The sequence below is a fragment of the Mustela erminea genome, chromosome 1, assembly GCF_009829155.1.
Source record: "Mustela erminea isolate mMusErm1 chromosome 1, mMusErm1.Pri, whole genome shotgun sequence".
NCBI classification, from domain to species: Eukaryota; Metazoa; Chordata; class Mammalia; order Carnivora; family Mustelidae; genus Mustela; species Mustela erminea.
The window spans coordinates 89,894,847-89,916,952 of record NC_045614.1 but is presented as its reverse complement, the minus strand read 5'-3'; the positions used below and the strand labels follow the sequence as shown (position 1 = coordinate 89,916,952).

Genomic DNA, 22,106 nt, shown 5'->3' with positions numbered 1-22,106 from the left:
TTATTAGGCTGTTATACCTGATACTCCATGTCACACTTGGAACTCAATGTAGGTGGTTTCCATTCCAAAATAAATTTCTTTTAATCTTTATTTGGTAAGTCATCTTTCAGGGCTCCTAACTATTTCTACTTAACATTTCCAAGGTCTCAAGCTTTTCATTAATTCCATAAATATTTATTAAATACTTATTAAGTATCAGAGAGTGATCTAGAGGTTGGGGGTTCAAAATGAAAGCAGAGACAATGACTCTTTTTTTGCTGGTAGTTTTCAAGCCAAGTCGGCTTCAGCCATGCTGAAGTCAGGAAAGACATATGTCATTCATAATCAGAAGTATCCATTGTGAACAGACTTTGTGCCATGCTCTGTGCTGGGTCTTAGGGAAGCAGGATGTAGCGATGAACAGAAATACTAGGATATGGCAATATGGTGGGTATGTTGAGTAATTAACAATTACTCGATTGTGAGACAGAAAATATAAAATCATGACAGGTGTCATGGCAATCCAAGAATTTATTTAGAATAAATTTATAGAAGAATAATTCATTAAGGCTTATTAAGGGAGGCTGAGAGAAGAAATAGTGCCTGGAACATAGTTTTTGAATGTTAGAATGAATGGTACTGTTGAATGAAGGAAAAGGGCTGCCATATGTGGTTGTATAGGTTTTACACTGCACAAATTTAAGACATGCCATTCAAAGTGTGGAGATAGTGTTCAACTAGCATGGTCATATACAGTGGTTCTGCCAAGCACTTCACATATACAATCTCATTTAATCTTCCTAACACTCCATTCTGTAAGTTGTGTTTCCCCATTTTGCAGGCATAGAATTTGGGACTCAAGGAGGTTGTTACTTGCTCAGGTTCACAAATTGAGTCAGTGACATGGTAGGGTGAAGGGAGGGATTCCCAGTTAGAATGCAGACTCCTCTGATTCTAGAGTTCCTGCTTGGGAAATAGGAGAAAAGACCTTCTTGAAATTCAACTTGATGGCTTGGGTCTGATCTTGTCTTTGAACCCAATATTTAGGTCTTTAGGGTCAAAATGGAGAAGTGAATATACTGAAATGATTACTTTTGCAGGTCCTGGGCTTCAAATTGCAAACTCTGTAAGACCCTCACTGTTTTCTCCTACCTGATCACATCACGCTCTTGGCTTTTTTTCCTCCTCTTTGTGAGAGAAGCTTGGATCAAACATCTGAGAACCCCCCACCTGGTAGAGATGGTGGGCATACCATTTGTATTATTGACAAAAAGTAAAAAAGAACAGATCTAGATCAGCTGATGTGAGAAGCTGTTAGAGTAGGAGCTGTTGAAGCATAGGTTCAGCTTCTCTGGCAGGAAGATTTACCCAGTTCCAATGTCCTGTTTCTTCTATAACTAACTTTTAATATCTCTATCCCTGAGTTAGCAGTAAACCGGTCACGTTGGTGTCTTCTCAAGACTTGATGATTGTGATATAACAAGTCCTTCCCCGTGCTGTCCCCCTGAAATCCTAGTGCTCCATGCCCCTCTGTGATAACAGAAATCTGTAGGAGGTAGAGTTGACGGCTCCTGATTGCTTGTTGCTGGTAAAGACAGTTTATTTCTCAATCAACTTTTTAATACAATAGCTCAACCCATAGAACTACAAAGGTAAAAGAAAAATTTGTGTCTGGTTAAAAAAATGTGAGTAACAATGAATACAATTTCAAAGTTTCAGGAAATGGAAGGTTGTGATTTATAGGAATTTGGAAAGGGAATTGCAGTATATACAGCTTTGCAGTAGGATACTTAGGGATAATGTCCTTACTGTTGTAAAGATACTTTACATCTTTTGTTCTGGTTATCTTTCTTGAAGAAGGTGAGGAGTGAGGAAGAAATTTGTATTTCTGACTTACGCACTTGATTTCCATAATACCTTTCAAGAGTCCTGAAATGATGATATTATTATCTCAGTTTTATTGATGATAGAACTGAAGTCTTCAAAAGTCACGTGACCCCGGGTATGGGTTCCAGTTTTTCATATCTGGATTGTCTCTGCATATTCCGTGCTTTTTCTATAGTATTGTATGTATTGTATATTTTAACACTCAGGAGGGAGGAAGGGACTACTTTCCTTGAATAGAAGGGGAAACAATTCTGTGTTAATAATAATATTCCAGATAACTAAAAAGTAAATAAAAAACAACAGTAGTAGGTATTTAATGAGTTATCACTCTGTGCTAGGCATTGTGCTAGATGTTTTATTCTCATAGCACTTCAGTGAGGAAGGTACTGTTTTTAATCCCTGTTTGACAGATGGTGAACCTGAGGCTCAGCAAGATAAGTCACCTCCCCAAAGTCACACAGCTGTTAGAAGCACCCTATCTTTGTACTCTTATGGTTTTCTTCTGTGTTAGAATTTACATTTCTAGAAGGCAGGGACTATCCCCGATTAACTTCTTTATTCCTAGAAGCCCCACAAAGCAGTTTTTCTCGTGGTAGGTCCCACTAGACTAGACTAGACTAGACATAGTAGATGCCTACTAAACATAGGAGGTCAGTGTCAACTGACCCTGAGATCTGCTCTCCCAGATCCGTGCTTTTGGTCCCTTCACACACTCTGACCAACCTTGTTTTATCAGGTGGACAGATGGGGAAGAAGAGTGCCTTAACAGATTGTTGCCTGCCTTATCTTCTGTAAAGCCTACAGCTATCCTGCGTATGTGATAGGACATATGATCAGAATAGAACATTCTTTTTTTTTTTCTTTCTTTTGGTGACTATATTAGTATAAGATAGATTAAGCTAACTTAACAAATAACCCCAATGGCTTAGTGCTACTGAGAAGCTCTCTAGGGCAGTTGTTCCCCATTAGCAGTGATCCAAGGCACTGCCCTTGATCTCTGTCTCTGCCATTTCAATACAAGGCCTCCTTCGTAGTCACCACAGCAGGGCAGCTGGTGTTGGCACTGTCTTGCAGTGGTCACTGAAGAAACACACGTTGCTTCTGGTCACATTCTGTTGGCTGAAATTGGTCATATGCTCTCAATTTGCTAAGAAGGTAGAGCAGAGGAATTCTCCCTTGAGCTCAGAAGGAGAGGAAACGTAGATATAAGTGAGCCCCAGAAGACTCTACCTTAGTGGTATTGGTTCTTTTTTTTTTTTTTTTCCCCTACTACTGACTCTTGGAAACAATTAAAGGTAACAGCTATAATACCAAGATATTTCTTCAGAATAGTTTCATGGATTTGCACTTCCATCAGGCATGTGATGTTAATTTTAACTCCATGTGCTTAACCACAGTGACTCAAGTCCTGATTCGGCTATTTGAAGTTTCTATATGTTGGCTATACCAGTAGGTGCAATTTTTAAAAAAGGATATTTCTTCTAAACCATCAAGAATGTGCTGTTTTGAGAAATTGTTTTATTTTCTTAATTACAACTCAAGGGAGATTTTTTTCTTAATGTCAGTGTAAAAATATTTTCTATCAGATTGTTAAAATCCTTCATAAAATGTTGCTAAGGGAACTTAATAGAATATAATATGTATGCATTAATAGAAATTATAAAACTATATGCATTATGATCCCAAATTTCTCTGTTTTTGTCTCTCTGACAATTGCTGTCTATGTCTGTCTCTTTCTCCACACACACATCCCCCCCATACTGAAAATCAGTACATCAAAATAGTAACAGCTATAATCTCTGAACTTAATGATTATTTTGTTTCCTATACTTTTCTGAATTTTACCAAAAGTTTTATACTGAAAGTCAATTTCTAACAATTAGCATTAGTTGTTTTGTTTAGATACATAATATGCAAAAACATACATTTTTAAATACAGATATAGAATGATTATTTAGATGTATGTATTTTTGTATTCCTGTCTCACAGAGTGGAATTAAGATGTGCTCATTATAGATCATTTCCTTGCTCTGTTTCCCTTCTGAAGGCATTTACAACTTATAGATGGTGTTGATGGTGTTGAGAAGTATGCAGAGAGCAGGAAGGAAGAGAGATGCCATTCAGAGATGATGGGACCATCCTTCCCATCAAAAAATCCAGTTTAATTAGGGTCAGCCTGTCCCCACATCACTGTCCCCTTTTGCTCTTCCAGGTTAGTTAATTTGGTATCTTCTGATGAATGTCATCTTGCAATTAAAATGCTGGGCTGGCAAGTTTCAGCAGCTCAGTTTCTGTGGCCCTTCACTGTCAGCAGCCTTGCCTTTTTAATCAGGACCTGTATAGTCATACAGTCTTCCATCAAGTAACTTCTTATTTTCCTGGATCCCAATAAACTTGGATGGAGAAGAGAGATATTAGTTGAATTTTAATTTAATCACTTGCCTCTCAGGATATGTGCTAAAAAGATACCATTAGGATGCTTCATACCATGCCAGGATACCGTCCCCACTGATACATCACCCCATATGGAGCCCTCAAAGTGACCCTAAGGCCGACCACCCAGAAGCAGGATGTGAGGATGGCTTCCTTTGGAAGTAGGAGAGAGATGGTCCTGCAGATTTTGAGGTCATCGTACGCCTGTTATCCTAGTCAAGAGAGGAGGAGAATCAGCTCCACTTGCCTGTTCCCCAGGAACAAATTAGGAGGGCAAGGTATTAGGGTCTGCCGAGTGGGAGCTGACAGGCAGGGGGTTTGTGAAGAAGCTCATCAGAGTAATAGCTCAAAACCTCCTGACTAGAGAGAATTACCCAAAATAGATGGAGAAGTTGCCATCTTGATAGATGGCCTCACTGTTCCCTGACATACCTCTGTAGAGTCCCTCATGAGCGGCCATGATGTCATCCGTGTGGCCCACAGCCCTACAGAGTAGCATGTACATTCATGGTATGCAGCTGCCAATGATGAGTAAATGAGCAGTGGGTGTCCGTGACCATGAGTTCCATTCAGGAACCACAACTTAGTCATTGAACTCAGTGCGTCCTGAGTCCCAGCAACTGATGCACATTCTGCATCAGTAGATCTGGAGTGGGCCTGCGTGTCTGCATTCTAACTAGTTTCTAGGAGGTGCTGAGACTGCTGATTGCAGAACCAGACTGAGTAATGAGGGTTTAATGAATGGACCACTGTTGTCTTCGTGGGGATCATTAGCCTATCAGATGGACATTGCTTGGTGCATTCCTCTAATTAAATTTTTATTTATTATAAACAGTGATTTTAAAAAATTATTTATTGGAGACAGAGAGCATGAGTGGGAGGGGCAGAAGGAGAGGGAGAGAGAATTTCCAGCAGACTCCATGCTGAGTGCAGAGACTGCTGTGGGCTCCATCTCAGGACCCTGAGATCATGACCAGAGCTGAGAGCAAGAGTCACTTAATGGACTGTGGCACGAAGGTACCCCCAAGATGATTGTTTTAATGTGGACTCTGAGATACAAATAACTCTTAAAGAGATTGATTCATGGTTAGGTTTTTTTCTTTTTTTAAGTTGCTAAATGGGCATCATTGGCTAATTTTGTTTTTGCAGACCTGACAGAGGCACGCTTCCTCACCTCAAACCTGCATCTCTCATTTCCTAAACTGTAAGCTTCTGGAAAACAAGGGCCAGTGCCTCATGCAGAAAGATGCTTCATAAAGACTTTCATGTCATATTTCATATTTTTCAAATGTAATCTAACTTGGCCAAAAATAAAAATAATTTTAAAGGCTTAGGTATTTGGGTTAACAGTGGCAAGAAAAATTAAATTTCTCTGGAACACCATTGCCTTGTATTCCTGTTTAAATCAATTCCTGTTCAGCTCCTTACACAGACTCCCATAAAAGTGACAAGTCAGCTACACATTAATGAGAACTTTGATCTGTGTCACTTGCCTTTTCTTCTTGGGTCCCTCTGAGGCTTTCTGCCAAGGCATGGGTTTAATTTAATATCCATCTCTGCAGCAGTTGGTCTTGGGCCTTCTGAGATTCTATTCTGAACGCCATGGTGTGCTATTGAGATGACTGATGGGGCAAATAAGAGAAGTCAACAAAGCGGCCATGGGAAGATGTTGCCACAGTGCATGTGGGTGCCAGAGGTGACGACAAGATGGGCAGCCTAACAGATTTTTATTAGCTGGCGCTGCTGTGACTGCGGTGATACCATCTCTCGGAAAGGAGCCCAGGACTCCCTGGGAACAGCATAACCTGGTTAAGGAAAATAGAAGTGTTTGGAAAGGATCACAAATGGGAAAAAAATCTTATTCAGCAGCTGCTGATCTAGGGAAGTTAGAAAAATGAGCTTAGTTGCATATGGGTTACCAGAATTAACATCCAATGATTTCTTGCACTGGGCAAGCCATAAATAACCTTCTATAATTTCGAGAGACTCAGCGGTGTGGCCTATGGGTGTGGGTTTTAGCCTGGATTCATCCCTTGAGTGTCTGGATATTCCTTTCATTCGTGGAATGCTTGGAAGGAGAAGGCTTAAGGCCCATGTTCCATCTCTTCATACAGGCATGGAGCTGTTTTTAAGAACTGTTGCTCGGAGTCACGTACTCAGTATGCATGGATTTTTTTTTTTTTCTTTTTTCTTTTTAAATGCTGAGAACTGCATGACTCCAGCTATTTCCTCCGGACCAGGTCAGGAGGCTTTGGGTTTCTGTTTGTAACAGTTGCTACATCATGTTTGTGATGTACTTATAGTTTTCATGTGCAGACAGATTGCCTTTATCATTTCATCTGTGGTGTATTGATTAAAGCAGCCACATTCCTGACATGATCTACTCATCACACTTGGATAAGATTTTCCCTCTGTCCCTTTAGGAAAGCATTTTATTTTGGTTCTTGGACAGTAAGATTAATCAAATCAAGTCATCTTTTGGTCAACCTAGTTGACCTTTCTTGTTCTCTAGCCAGCCAAGTAAATCATTTAGTAATCAGGATTTAGTTGAATTTGCTTTGCTTTCTTGCTCAGGTTTTAATAGGCACTTAGACTTTTCTCTCTTGGTAATGTTTATGGTGCAAAGTGAAGATTAGAGAGACTATACCTGTATGTTAAAGCAACTTTGTTCTGACATGGTCATGACTAATGTTACTGAGGTTTTGTTCTGAGATTTGAGGCTATGGTAACATTTCCATGCCTTAGTTTTCTCATCTGTAAATTGTGGATGATAATAGGACACAGCTCATAGGACTGACAGCTGTGGGATTACATGAGATAATGTCTTCTCCATTTTTTAAAAAAAAGATTTTATTTATTTTCGGGGCACCTGGCTGGCTTAGTTGGTTAAGTGTCTGTCTTCTGCTCCAGTCGTGATCCCAGGGTCCTGGGATCGAGCCACATGTTGGGCTCTCTGCTCAGTGGGGAGCCTGCTTCTCCCTCTCCCCACCCCTGCTCGTGTTCTCTCTCACTCATTCTGTCTCTCTCAAATACACAAATACAATCTTAAAAAAAGAAAAAAGTTTTTTTTGTTTTTTTGTTTGTTTGTTTTTTAGAGAGGCAGATAATGGGAAGAAGGGGAGGGAGAGGAAAACGCAGATTCCATGCTGAGTGCGGACCCCTACATGGGGCTGGATCTCATGACCCTGAGATCATGACCCGAGCCAAGCCAAGAGTGGCACCTTAACCAACTGAGCCACCAAAGCACCCTTCCATTTTTTTGATGTTTGACATATTTGCAATACTCCTGCCTGGACATTTGCACGTGTGATTTGTTCTGGCTGCCTGAAATGTCTTCCTCTGAAACCCGTATCATTGGCTCTCTATTCCTTTATGTTTTTACTCAAGAATTCTCTTCTCAATGAGATTTCCCTCATCTAAAATGTTTACCTTCACCTTAACATTTTAAGTTTCAGCTGTAGAATTTAGTGATTCATCAGTTGCATATAACACCCAGTGCTCATTACATCACATGCCCTCCTAATGTCTATCCCCCCCTCACATCCTCTCCAGAAACCCTCAGTTTGTTTCATATGGTTAAGAGTCTCTTATGATTTGCCTCCTTCTCTGTTTTCATCTTATTTGATTTTTCCTTCCCTTCCCCTATGTTTATCTGTTTTGTTTCTTAAATTCCACATGAGTGAAATCATATGGTATTTGTCTTTGTCTAACTGACTTATTTTGCTTAGCGTAATATGCTCTAGTTCCATCCAGATTGTTGCAAATGGCAAGATTCCATTTTCCATTCTTTTTGACAGCTGAGTAATATTCCATTATATATTCCATCATATATATGTTCCATCTTATATATATATATATTTCATAATATATACCATACACACACACACATATATGTACACTTATATATGTATGTATATATACCACATCCTCTTTATCCAGTCATCTGTCCAAGAACATCTGGGCTCTTTCCACAATTTGGCTCTTGTGGACATTGCTGTTCTAAATGTTGGGGTACATGTATCCCTTTGAATCACTATGTTTGTATCCTTTGGATAAATACCTAGCAGTGCAATTGCAGGGCCGTATCACCTTAACATTTTATATCCTCCTTCCCTGCTCCATTCTTTGTTTTGGCTCTTATCACTGTCTACTAATGTGGATATTTTATTTATCTTGTTTATTGACTGCCACTCTGCCCCTAGACCAATTAGAATGTAAGGTCCATTAAATAAAACAACAACAACAACAACAAAACAAAAATGGTGCCCCGTTTTTTCCCTAGCACTTGGGGATAAGATAAGTATTTATTAAATTAAATTAATATAATGTTCTTAGCACAGGTCAACACATAATAAGTTGTTATAAACATCACGTTGTGACTGGAAGACTTCACAAAAAGTGCCTTTTATCCACTTATTATTTAAATTCTGCAGATAAATCCAGGTTATCTGTCTTTGTGGGTCCACTCCAGTTTCCTCTTTGCCAATTGCTTTTTTCTTTAAATCCCATTTTTCATGGTAGCATTATTGCTTTATCTCTCCCAGGTTGTTCTCTGAAGATTACATACAAGTTGGCCCAATCTTCCCAACTACTTTTGCAAGCTTCTTGTTAGCAGAAGTAAATAATACCTATTTTTTCCCCTAGTTCTTTCAGCACAGTGCCAGCGCAGAGGGTTCAGTATTCACTGAATATTGTTGCTCTATCAGTCAGCATTGAGGAAATGCTATATGACTACAGAATTTATCATTTATGAACTAGAAACCATGAAACCCATTGAATGGAAGAAAAGAAGTATTATTTTTGACCAAAAACGTCATAGTGAAATACTTTTCCTTGTGTGGATGAGTCAGTTAATACTTGTTGCCATCACATTAGGGTGCTCTAATTGTACTGACCTTCTTTTCTTTCCCCAACTTTTATTATGGAAAAAATGGAAATATCAGGAAATTTGGAAGTATTTTACAGTAAACACCCATGTACCTATGAGTTAGGTTCTACTGTTAACAATTTTAGTTGAATAGATAACATATCTATCCCTTTGTTTACTCTTCTATTAATCCATCTTATATTTTGGTGCATTTCAGAGTAAACTGTAGACATCAGTACATTTTCTTCTAATTTTATCAACTAGAATCCAGTGTTGCAACCACCATTCTGAGATTTTCTATCATAGATTTCTTTTTCCTCTCTGGAGCTTCATATAAATAGAGATATGCCATATGTACTGTCTTTTATATGAGACTCATTCACTAAACACAATGTTCCTGAGATTTATCCATGTCCTTACAAGCTCATTCTTTTTCGTTGCTGAGTAATATTCTGCTTCATGGCTGTACACATTTTGTCCTGTACCAGTTGCTGCATGTTAACCATAAGGCTGCTGTTCATGTACATTTGTGTACAAAGCTATCTTTTTCACCCTAGATAAGTATCTAGAATTGAGATTTCTGGGTTACAGAGTACATTGTTTTTCTTATTTGTCCTCAAACACACTGAGGTTTTTCCTGCTGCAAAGCATCTACACTAGTTCTTTCCTTTGTCTGGAATGCTCTTCTCTGTGTATAAAATGCCTTTGTCCCTTATCATCATGTAACTGCCTCTTTGGTATCACTCAGATCATAGCCTTCCCTGACCACCCCTCCTATATAACCATAGTCTATCTTTAGAGCATCACGCTATTTTAATAATCTGCATAGCATTTCTTATAATTTGGTAATTTTCTCTTTCCTCCATTATAACATAAACTAGGGATGGGGACTATCTGTTCTACTGTTCTCATTCCATAATCTAAATTAGTTGACCATTATGGTCAACATTGGCATGATATACCATAGGCACTCAGTAAACATTTGATGAAGAAGTGAATACAGGAAAGAACAGTTAAATTCCAAATGGCTACAACTCCATCCATCGTACTCACTGTGTTATCCTCAGTACCCAACGCATAGCAAGTGCACACTGTGTATATGATGAATAAATAGATGGGAATCGTTTCTTAGTGGATCAGAAACTCTTAAGAAAATGCCACTCCAGAAGATTTCTTCTTTCCTGCCATTGTCAGATGAAGGCAGTTAATTCAATTTCTTAACATATTCAAAACCTGAATAAAAATGGGTCACAGCTTGTGATATGAGGCATCTGCCCTATGTGCCTTGATATCTAGGGAGAAATTGTTGGTAGCAAATGGGAAAACACACTGGTAAGCTGTCATATGACCACACTGGGTCATTAATCTAATGTTTAGTAGTGCTAAAATATACTTCTCCCAATATAGTTCTTGGTAGTCATACTAATTAAGGGGGTAAGGGTGAAGAAAGAAGCACTTACCGTAGAGGGTAATTACTACACACAGTGGGGTTAGCAATTGGACATGGTTTTCTTGTCTTGCTTATGGATTATTATCTAGGATGCCTGTAGCCACAGCAACAGGGGATCTTTGAAGTTCAAAGACAGGAAAAATCAGCAGTTCTATGCTCTTGGAGTTCCTGGAGTGGCAGAGAAGGACAAGAGAGAAAGAATGCCTGATGATATCTCCAAGTCTTCCCTTTCTCAATCTAGCTGACCTTGTATTATGTAGGAGCAGAGAACTGAACTGGATCTGCTCATCATATTAATTGAGAAGAGAATCCCTGAATGTATACTCCACGGAAGAAATGGACAACCAATGAGGACATTGGAATAGAATCTTCCAATAGAATAGAATAGAATAGAATAGAATAGAATAGAATAGAATAGAAGCTAGAAAGCTTCTCTTTGCATTGGCCCCAGGTATGTAAGTGTCCTGGATATTATAAACAGAGATATGAAAAGAAGCAAGTTATAATTATATTTGTACATATCCCCCAAACCAATGTTACCCCCATCAGTCCTAGTCTGATGCTACAGTGCCCAGTGGAGAATCCATTTATTTGGAGACCTAACTCGAGTGGCCATCTTCCATTGTGCCTTTCACTATTAAATAACTCAACACTTGGTGCTCCTCTCTCAATAGGAACTGCTTAGTGCATAATTTGAATCCAATAATGTCTGGTAAAGTCCTTGGTTTGAGGAAAAGATAAATTTATAGTATTAAGGCAATCTAGAGTAGCTTGATGAGGGATGAGGGGAAACTAACCTGGATTTCTCTTTCTGCAATAGACATACCATGAAAAACCAGCACCTGTGGAGAATTTTTGTTTGTTTGTTTTTAATCAGGCTATTGTAATTCAAATGAGGTGCCCGCTAATCTGTACTGCAATACTTTGTGAAGCAGAGTTTGTCCTGTAATGTGAATAATCACCCCACTTTATATCTTTTAGAAACTTAGACTTTTATCTGATCAATTGTATTTTATTTTATTTTTTAAGATTTATTTATTTGAGAGAGCGAGTGTGTGTGTGTGTGTGTGTGTGTGTGCGCGCGCACAAGTGGGAGAGATAGGGAAAGAGGGAGAGAGAATTTCAAGCAGACTCCATGCTTAGCACGGAGCCCAAGGGGGACCTTGTTCTCATGATCTGATCCTAAACCAAGAGTTGGATGCTTAACTGACTATGCCACTCAGGTGCTCCTATTCGATTGTATTTTAAAAATTTTTGAGTTTAAGGGCCATGTTAAGATAAGGGATTATGGAAGATGGCAGCCTGAATGTGTATCCTTCATATCATTTCCTCTCAACTCCCATTTACTTCTACTGAGTCAAGTGGCATCTGGGATCAGCAAGCTGGCAGAAATCAGAGGTATAATTGAGGCTACTTTCTGTGGAACTTCTGGATAAGAGAGCAAAGTCAGGACATTAGTGCCCTTTCGGCCACATAAGGTCTAGGAAATCTGAATGCAGGGAGCCAAGGGCAAAAAACACAAAAAAATTAAAAAACAACAACAACAAAAAACACACAGCCAAAATAGGCAAAAAATGACTATGTTGATATAGGAGAGTTGAAAGGACCTTCTTAAACAAGGAGTTCAAGTGTGGTTTTTGATTAGCCTAATGGATCTTCCTGGACCCCGAATGACTTCCAGGAAGTTAAGGGGACATGATGAAATCCTTTAAATCCTTGAGTCCAGGAGACCACTAACTCTTATGATTCAGAAGGTCTGGGTGTAGAGAAGCTTCCCTTAGGAGAATGAATAAAAGATAAGCCGTTACTAACTAGTGTTTCACTGGCCTACAGTGACTGCCACATATTCCACTGTTTGCTGGAGGGTAGGAGGAGTAGGGAAGATTTTCAGTTGTAACTGATCAAAGGAAATTATTGTGTAGCCCTAGGGAAGAGGGCCCAGTGGAGTATCTAGACTGATGTTGCCTAGAGAAATTGAGCTATTAGGGATGCAAGATGACCAGTGATAAAGAGTATTTAGGAAGATTTGTTTATAGCATAAAAAAGAGTTATTGGAATTTTAAAGTTATTTTTTATGTTGAAAATGTGATAGTTCAATTGTAAGCGAAAATAATTGCTATTAAGAGCTAAAAGAGTGGCTTGGAAGTTGAATGGGAAGAAATATTTCAAAGCACAAAGTAAGGGTTCAAAAGTACTAAAATAATGAGGAATACTAAAAGACCCAGAGGACGGTCTGAGGACTTTAACATAGGCATTCCAGGAGGTCTACAAAAGAGCAGATGGAAGAAAGGCAGTTATCTAAAAAAAATAATAAAGGGGGCGCCTGGGTGGCTCAGTGGGTTAAGTTGCTGCCTTCGGCTCAGGTCATGATCTCAGGGTCCTGGGATCAAGTCCCGCATTGGGCTTTCTGCTCAGCAGGGAGCCTGCTTCCCCCCTTCTCTCTGCCTGCCTGTCTGGCTACTTGTGATCTTTCTCTCTCTGTCAAATAAATAAATAAAATCTTAAAAAAAATAAATTAATTTAAAAAAATAATAAAGGAAAATTTCCTTAGTTTGAAGAAGAACTTGAGTCTATAAATTGAAGGTCCTTAACTGAGTTCTGAGCAGTCTTAATTAAAAAAATAAATAAAAAGAACATTCATTTAGCTTATGCTTTTAGAGCTCCTGGCTTTCCCCTAAATCTAGACAAAACTATCAAAAGCTTCCAATTATGCAGAAGTTAATGGCAAGAGAAAAAGAGAATCAGACTGGCATCAGACTTATCATTTACAACTCTAGAAGCGAGGGCATGGTAGAAATAACATCTGTGGAGAGTTTGGATTTTTATGTCTAATGTTGAACTTTCTGAAAAGAGATTATTTTTAGTTTGACTGTGTGACTTAGAAATGCCAATTGCTTTAGTGAGACAGAACTTAGAAGACTAGTAGGCATTACCACAGATAATCCCCTGCATTACAGGAAAAGTCCTTTAATTCCATTTTTTTTCCCCAAATCTCACTCTTTCTTCCTAGGGAAACTCTTTCCTAGTATCTCAGAAAATAGTTCTTGAAAACAGAAATATTTGAGAGCACCAGACTTAAGATGAATCTTCTGTATTACCCGATTCTACCTCTTTATTTATAAAGACCAGGAAACTAAGGAATATTAAGTAAGTCAATCAAAATTTTACAGGTAATGAGTGGAAAAACCAAGATAAGAATCTAGATATTATTTCCAGTCTAACAATTCTTTCAGTCATGTCGAAGGGAGGAAATAATTTATTTCTGTGACTTTCTTCATAACCTTCCAATACGTGTCTTTGTTAAGTGGTCTTGAGTGGGTTTCTGTTGCTTATAACTGAAGGATCCTGGATAATTAAAAGACTAACTAGTCTCTTAGTTTCAATAATGACATATTCTCGTGTGATTACTAAATTGATATTTGTAGGCGTAATCTTTTCCTCTGCTTTCAATATCTCAAGTTTCCTAAGAAATATTTCTCTTTGTATGGTATACTCACTTTTCAAACTCAACAGGCAGAAAATCAAACTCACCTTATTATTTCCAAACTGGCTATTTTCTGGATGTCCCTATTTCTGTCACTGATGTCACCATTGCTCCGGAAACGCATATTGCTTTTCATGAAACAGCACTCTCATTATGCCAGTTTCCTCCTCAAAAACCTTCTTTTCCTGCTGCTTGCAAGATCTTGTTTGCTAACACTGTGACCTCACATATAAGTGCCTATCAAATCTGACCATTTTATTGTCATTAACCTAATTTTTAAAATAGTCATACCTGTCAGTGTACTGGACATTCCATCTAAAATGGCTTCCCTCTACCTATAAAAATGTTCTCCATATTGTACATAATAAAAGAAACTTCAGCTCTGTGCTTGAAATCAAAGATATTGGGCTGTGTGTTGGTTCCACTAACATTAGCTATGGGTCTTTGAAGTGCCGGTCTTCTCATCTATAAAATATGTATCTTTTCTCTCTTCTAGGTAAGTCCTTTCATTATATTCATAAAAATAAAGAAAAATAAGCCAGAGAATTTTAGAGACTTTATCGAGGTCATGTTGCTTCCAGACTGAGGAAAACTAAATGGATTTTAGATGCTGCATCTTCAAATAGACCATTTCTCAGGAGCCCCTTTGCCTGTTGCTGCTTGTAGCATATTCAGCTCTGAGGACGCGTCTGTGCAGCAGGGAGGAGGAAGACTGTTTGGGCAGAATCTGATCTGTCAAATTTGTTTCCATGTTTAGGATAACAGTAGCTGTTGCAATGTCTGAAAATTTCATTCCCGAGTGGTCTGCCCTTTCCACTGTTGGTTAAAAACAGACTTTTCATATCCTGGGAAATATTTTTTCAGGCAAGTGAATCAGACAGTTGAGGGGATGTTAGAAATCCAAAGACCTTATATGAAAATAGGTTAGTTACATCTAACCATGGTGGAGGGAGGGAATCTTCAGGCATTTGCAGTAATAATATTAATGTCAGCACTTATGACAACACCTTCACCCTAGACCTATCCCTGTGTTATTATTTCCATGTAATAGTATTTGGTGTGACCCAGCCGTTCTCATCAGCAGCAGTAGGGTCCTGTGATTCTTTGAGCAGATGCTTTGGACATTTTGGAATGTTTCAAAAATGGTAGTACAAACTTTCCAGACCTCCTGAAATTTGGGTTGCTTTATTTCTGGACAAGAAGATGCTTTTCCAAAGTGATGTGGCCATGCCTTAATTATCTCCTCCTAACTTAAATTAAAAACAAACAAACAAAAAAACGAAAAAAAACCCCAACAGGTCATGGCTTATAGAGCTGTGACAGTGAATTCCCAGGAAGCTTGGGATTCCATGGTAACTCCAAACCATGGAGTTCTGCTGTCCTACAGGACCATCAGTCCAATCTGATCAGATCACATCTGGGCACTGCAGGTTGACAATAGCAGGGTTGAGAGGCAATGATCAAAATACCAGGCTGTAATAAAAACCCTCATTCCTGGTGTGAGAATTTTCTTCTGTGCCCATCTCTGGGCTCTCTCTCCTTCCTTTCTTTATGACTTTTTCCATCTCACTCTGACATTATTGAGTTTCTCCTTCTATGGCTCCACTTTCTCGGTCTTCACCATGTGCACGGATTCCTTCCCCTCCTACTTGTTGACTTTTTCATCTCCAGCCTCTCTGCCTTCCTGCCCGAGTTCATTTTATTTTTAATGGAATTTCTCCTTTGGTTCTCTTCTCTCTCCTCCTACTCTCTGTGTTCTTCCACAATCCCCCAGCTATAAATAACCCAAAGCATCCAACCTTTTGCTCTCATGGAGAAATGAATAATTAAAACTCCAAAGGAAGACACGTGGATTAAGTCAGGCACTTAATTTCTTCCAAACACAGAGAGCATTTCGTGGTATCCTCTGCAAATGGATGACTCACAGCCAATTACTTCAAGAAGGGAAAAGGCTGAGGTTTAGCTTGATCAACAGCATATTACAAAAAATGGAGCATGCTGATGAACATCAGGTACTGGACAGGAACTCCACTTCTCCCAAATTCAGCAGCATGAGGTCTGTGGGGTCCTTGCTATAACACATATGTTGCTGACAGTTTCCTGACCAGTGGTTTCTACATAATGTTTCTCTGTAATGTTTCTTTTACATCATCAAATACCACAAATTCTGAGTTGCTACTTGCTGAATGTGCCACAATAGCAATTCTCTGGTTAGAAATAATCTGTTTTTTTTTTTTCTTTAAAAGATTTTATTTCTTTATTTGACAGACAGTGAGAGAGACAGGGAGGGAGGGAATGGAAGCAGGGGCGGTAGGAGAGGAAGAAGCAGGCTTTCCACTGAGCAGGGAGCCCAATGCAGGGCTCAATCTGAGGACCCTGTGATCATGACCTGGGCCGAAGGCAGATGCTTAACTGACTGAGCCACCCAGGTGCCCCTAGAAATAATCTGTTTGGTGAAGCAGGGAATTGGGCTTCTCTTAGAGACCATGTTGAGGTGATGGGTATATGGAACTATTTAATTATAAGGCATCAGAAAGCAGTCATCATGCATTGTGGAGATAATGTTTTGGGAATGGTTAGGCCATGAGCGAGGTTGGGAAGATTCCCATGACGCTGGGCTCTTGGGCCGTTTCTGAGTTCTTCTCAGGCTCTCCAAAGACTGGCCAGTTTCTTTCCAGAACAGTCTCATTTTTATGGTATCTTCTCTCACCCTGAGACATCTTGCTTATGTCAAGGCCAGGAAAGTGTAGGTATCAAGATCCGAGAGGCCAGAGCCTGTTCTGCTCTGTGAATGTCCATTCTGAAGGAAAGCAAAGAAGCATGTTCAACTCCAGGGCCTTTATATGGTCCTGTAGAGGTCCTATATAGGACGTTTATATAGTCTTGTAGAGGCAAAAGTCCTCTACAGAATCCTGAGAAGAGTGTAGCATTCAGAGACCCATGAGGAAAGACCTGGGCTTGAAATAGCCGAGTGTTGCAGCTCCCTTAAAAGAATGTGTGTATGTGTGTGTGTGTGTGTGTGAGAGAGAGAGAGAGAGAGAGAGAGAGCGAAAGAATTCTGCTTCAAGAACAGATAAAATAAAAGCCACATCAGAAGAAATTATTCTGTGAGGTAGGAATGAAGAATGGCATCTTAAAAGTTTGAACAGTAAGGAGGGCACTGCACCTATGTTTCTGTTTAAAAATTATTTGGCATCATGATTTTGGTTAAAATCCTTCTCTTTTCACATTGAATAACTGCTTTTCTCTACAAATACCATTTTGTTACAGAAAAAAAATTTTTTTTCAATGGTGTGTCTGCCGTGAAGTATATATGCTACTCTAGAAGTTTAGGTCCTTAGGGAGCAGTAGGTGTTAAAAAGCTAACTAGCTGCTTTAACTCCTTCAGGCCTCAGAGAGAGTTTTAGGGGCTCAGCATAGAAGGCTCACCCAAAGAAACAAACCTTTGAAAGAATTTAATTAATTTCCTTTACCTGCACTTTACTGCCTAAATAAGGGAAGAGTCTCTGGAGAAGAGTGATTTGTTTGGGGGGAAGGGCTGGAGGTGAAAATCACACCAACTTCTCAGACTGGAACGTGCATACAAATGGAGTTGCCTGGGAATCTTGTTCAAAATGCAGATTCTGGTTCAACAGTTCTGGAGTGGCTGCCAGATGGTGCAGCTGCTCCTGCTGGGGCAGGAGCCACGCTTTGAGAAGCAACTGAGCTGGCATTTCAAACTGTAATTCCATCACACTCGAAGCTTGGAGTTCTCGTCAACTTTTTCTTATATAGGATAATATATTTTACGAAACATAACCACAAAACTCACCTTACTGGTATTTTGATTGGTACCCAGTTGAAGCTACACAATGATATACGATCTTCCAATCCACCAAAGGGACATAGACATTGCCATTTATTTACTTCTTTGAGTTTGCTCTTTAATATTTGATAATTATCAGCATATAGCTCTCAGTCCTATCTTTGCTACATTTAGACCTTCATCTAAATTTAGTTCTCATCGAGATTTAGATTTCATGGTTTTGGTGCCACTGTGAAGAGTACTTTTAAAAAATGTTAATTTTTCTTTCTATGGCCAGTATATTGGTATGTTGTTGATTTTTGAATACTGTCTTTGTATCCTGCAACTTTGCTAAACCCGCTTTAGTGCTAATAGCTTTTTTGTAGACTCCTGGAATTTTCTAGGTACATATCATTGTGTCTGAGAATAGAGACAGTATGATCTTTCCTTTCTAACATGCATGCTCCTTTTTTTTCTTATTTTTTTGCACTAACAAAGATCTTTAGAGTGATTTTGAATAGGAGTATTTTAGTGATTCTTTCAAAGCTAGGAATATTATTTCAAGTAACAAATATGGAGTCTTAAGCTGAGAACCCATTGCCTATTAACATACGTTCGGGCATTTTTTGTCATAGTTACTTTGCTGCAAAGAGAGAATCTTCTCTGTGGGTTAGAAACCTCTCTTAAGCTCATCCTCTACCCAAGCGTTTTGTTTCTACTTCTGCTTCACTTTAGGATGTTGGAGTTGACCTAGGCAGTCCCACTTTGCAAAGTCATGACTAATGACTCCCTGAACTTGAACTTACCACTCAAGTCAATCTCAGAATGCTTGTGATTCCCAGAACTTGAGTTTACCACAGTCTAAGTAATGCTATCTCTTGCCATTCCTATGTACAAAGCAGGATTGTTTTCTGCTCAGGCAGCTCACATGTGAATAGCCATCACAAACAGTATTTCTTTATGACCATGTTTGCTTTTTCAAAAGGATATTGAGCATGACATAAAAATCCTAAGTTATCTGTGCCCTTCAAGAAAGGTCCCAGACCTGGGTAGCAGTTACCAATAAATGTAGCTTCACACAGCAAAGGAAACAGCAGAAGTGTTCTTCCTTTAGTACTTTAGCACCATCCGTGATTCTTTCATGTCAGTGAGGTGAAAGAGAACAGAACAGTTTTGTTCTGGATCTGCCTCCTTATTATAGTTCCTTATACCTCTCTAGGTCCTTTGCCAAGGGACCTCTCCCAGCTCTGCCATGTGAAGAACTTTCCTCCGTAACATTTTCAACTTCCATTATCCTCCTTTTCTGTCATTTTCTGTGGAGATCCTGGACAAATAAACCACACTGTAACAGAAAGAGAAAGGGATACCTCTGAGTATTTTAATTCATTTTGAAGTATATATTTACAAATCAGGCATCTATTTTACTGTAAAAGATCAAAGGAATTAAGGAAGCCCACATCTTCCTATATTTCATTCTATATTTGTATCATGCTGTTCTAGAGTCAAGTAATATTTCTGTTATATATTTTATTGACTACGTCCTTGGAAAGCTTTGTACATTTGCTTTGTGTTTGCTGGGGAATATTAAAGAGAAAAAGAACTTAAAACAACATTTATCCCACATGCAAGACACTCATTCCACCATTGTTCAACAATGGCCATTTGGACTTAGTCACTAAAAAATTAGTTAAAACTCAAAGCTCAGCTCAGTCTTCAATCTAAGACATTTTCAGGGGGGAAAAACTTCTACTATATGCACAATCAGAATTTAGATAGTGAAATTATTCTTTCACAAACCGTCCCCACCCCTTACTGGCCATGTTTTATTTGTTTGTTTGTTTGTTTTCTTAAAGAAACTTGAATATAGATAAATTTTTCTCTCTTGGAGGTGTGATCATATAGATCTACAGAGACTTAAATGATAAACAGAAAATAAGAAATGAAGATAAGCAATTTTAAATGTCTCTTTGATGTACAAAGTTGTCAGTGAGACCTTGAGCATCATAATTCAACAGGCAAAAATATGACCTTTGACTAAAAGTTAATAATACTTGGATATTTGCTTTGTTCTCATCATCCCACAACCCTTCTACTCCATAACCTTCAATGGCTTCCCATTTCAGCCTCTTTAGCATTGGATTCCGTGCTCCCTGCTCCATGCTCATTTCCAATCCCACCTACTCCAAAGCCTGAACTTCACACCAGACTGCTGTTTTCTAAAATCCAAATGCAATTTTTCTTCTTGATGTTTTGGACACAACATAGGGCTTTTTTCCTCCCCCCAAAATATCTTGGTTTAAAGGCTGAGTTGTCTTGGGCTGGGCAGGCTTTTTCCATCTGTTGAAATTTTATTTTTTTCCCAGGCAGCACCACCTTAAATTTCATTGTCTTTATAATGCCTTTCCTGTCTTCCCAGTAAGAGAAAATATATTGTTCCTCTATCTTTCACAAAAATTGGATCTCTCTCTCCTTGGCACCAATTTCATTCTATTTGGATTTTCTTTTGCTCTGTCTCCCTGGTAGATTACAGTTCCAGGAGGGTAGAACTCTTGGCTGATGGGTCCCTAAACTCGTATTCTTTTTTGACCGTTGTTAGTGCTCAAGATGTATTTTTTAAAAGATTTTATTTTTTCATTTATTTGAGAGAGAGGAAGGGAGAAAGAGAATCGGAAGTAGACTCTGCGCTCAGCATGGAGCCTGACACGGGCTCAATCCCATGACTGCAAGATCATAACCTGAGCTGAAACCAAGAATTGGATTCTTAAGCAACTGAGTCACATGGGATCCCCTCAAGATGTATTTTTAAAAAATAAGTGCATTTGTAGCAAAAGCCTCTGGGCTTTTGCTGGACCCACCCACAGTGATGGTCAAAAACTTAATATTTTATGTTCCAGAGCAGCATTTTATGCCTGAAACAAGCCTGAGTGCTTTTAGGGGCATTTAGTTAACCTAATTTAGTTAACCCCCATGTGTTGGTGTTGAATCTGATCTCGATAGCCACCAAAAGGTTTCATTTCCTCTAGATATACAGTAATGCATCTAAGTGTGCAGCTTGTCTCCTCGAAGTCGTGTTTATCATCTACCGCCCTTTGTGAGACATCTGCAGTCATTTAGGGAGGCAGGCCCTGAATGTACTTTTAGACTGTGGACTCTGAGAAACAAACTGAGGGCTTTGGAGGGGAAGGGCGTGGGGGGATGGGTAAGCCTGGTGGTGAGTATTATGGAGGGCACGGATTGCATGGAACACTAGGTGTGGTACTTAAACAATGAATTCTGGAACACTGAAAAGAAATAAAAAAATAAAATGTATGTCATATGCTTAAATAAATATAATTTGTATTTGTTAAGTACACCTCAGTGAGGCTGGAGAAAAGCCCCACTGTTTCACATGCCAAAAAATACATTACCCTGGAAGTAAATTCAGCATACTGCAAGCCAGCAGAACACACAATTATAAGCAATTTCCTAAGTGTGTGTCTCCATATGTAGTAGTCTTTGAGCGGTAAAGGGGAGAAGGAAGGGAAGCATGAAGAGAAAGATGATTTGAATGCAATTTTTGAGTTTTGGGACTTTATATTCACAATGAAACCTGAGTGGTCCTGGCATTAGAATGATCCATGGCTGTGTGAATCTACCACACCTAGGAAAAGGGCTATGTTGACCATTTTGGAAAGGAGATCGCATTCTTGGTAAACTTTTTTTAATTTGTGAATTTATTTCTGGGAAAAATCTTATATTTGGTAAATTATGTTAACTGGGAAAGAATAAACTTGGATGAAACTGGGATATTTTGGTAAGCCTGGAAAATATGGAAACAGTAAGGATGGTGTTTCCCAATTTTGTGAATGACACCCCCCATTTTTATAGTTGTGTGAATGAGAAGACTCAGAGTCACCTTTGATACCCACCCCCCCCCATAGTCAAGTTATCATCAAGACCTGTCCATGTTCTCCCAAAAGTCTCTGGAAATCATGTCCTACTCTGTCTGTGTAGCTATCACCCTTGTCCAAGCTAATAGCATCTCTCCTTCTGTCTGCTGGACTAGCTTTCTTTCTGGCCCCCCTCTTGTTGGTCCAACACACTGCAGTTAGAGTGATCTTTTTAAAAAATGCATTATGCCACCACCACGCTCCCCCCCAAAACCTTTCAAAGGCTTCCCATTGCTTTTTTTTTTTTTTTTTAATTATTTTCCCAAAGTGCTAACTTTAGACATTAGAAGTTC

General features: G+C 39.0%; 1 protein-coding gene and 1 long non-coding RNA gene across 5 annotated transcripts in view; one reads left to right on the top strand and one right to left on the bottom strand.

Annotated features, from left to right (window-relative positions):
- The window catches only part of CPNE4 (copine 4), a 468,028-nt gene that overhangs the window by 28,378 nt on the left and 417,544 nt on the right, over positions 1-22,106 (top strand). The window lies entirely within an intron of this gene.
- Positions 502-10,911, bottom strand: LOC116584579. Of its 3 annotated transcripts, XR_004283243.1 has the most exons (4): positions 10,627-10,911; positions 10,220-10,399; positions 1,897-2,094; positions 502-1,623 (listed from the first exon to the last, which is right to left on the bottom strand). It is a non-coding gene; the product is annotated as an uncharacterized LOC116584579 (long non-coding RNA). The 3 variants fall into 3 exon arrangements; XR_004283241.1 differs by having other exon boundaries at positions 502-2,094; XR_004283242.1 differs by having other exon boundaries at positions 502-2,094; positions 10,220-10,347.